Below are 451 nucleotides of genomic sequence, written 5' to 3' on the forward strand. Positions count from 1 at the left end.
ACCACCCCCGGCCGCCCTATTTTACTCCTCGTTGAACTACTTTAACTCTGCTCTCTGTCTCTGCCGACTCCTGATTGGTGGATTTAAAGAACAAAAAAGAAAAAAAAGGACTGTTAGTTTTATATTGACGGCCATTTTGGTTTGTAGTCGCCCCTCAACTCCCCCTCGCCCCCCCCCCTTTCCATCCATCCCAGTAGATATTTGACAGTACAGCAGGACCATGTTGCTACAGTATATAAACTGCCCTGAGGACTGCCACTTCCCAACCAACACTGCAATGTCTTCAGCTCTGTGTGTTTAATGTTTTTAGACTGTTATATTGTGTACATGAATTAAAAAAAAAAAAAAAGAAAAACCACCATCGAATATTAAAGTCAAAATGTTTTTTTTTTCTTTTTTCCTGTTTGGTTTGGATTCTTTTTTTCTTTCTTGTTTCGTTTTTTAAAAACAC

This window comes from Seriola lalandi, unplaced genomic scaffold (genome assembly GCF_002814215.2).
Source record: "Seriola lalandi dorsalis isolate HSWRI2012SDOR001 ecotype SW California unplaced genomic scaffold, Sedor1 jcf7180002054998, whole genome shotgun sequence".
Classification (NCBI taxonomy): Eukaryota; Metazoa; Chordata; class Actinopteri; order Carangiformes; family Carangidae; genus Seriola; species Seriola lalandi.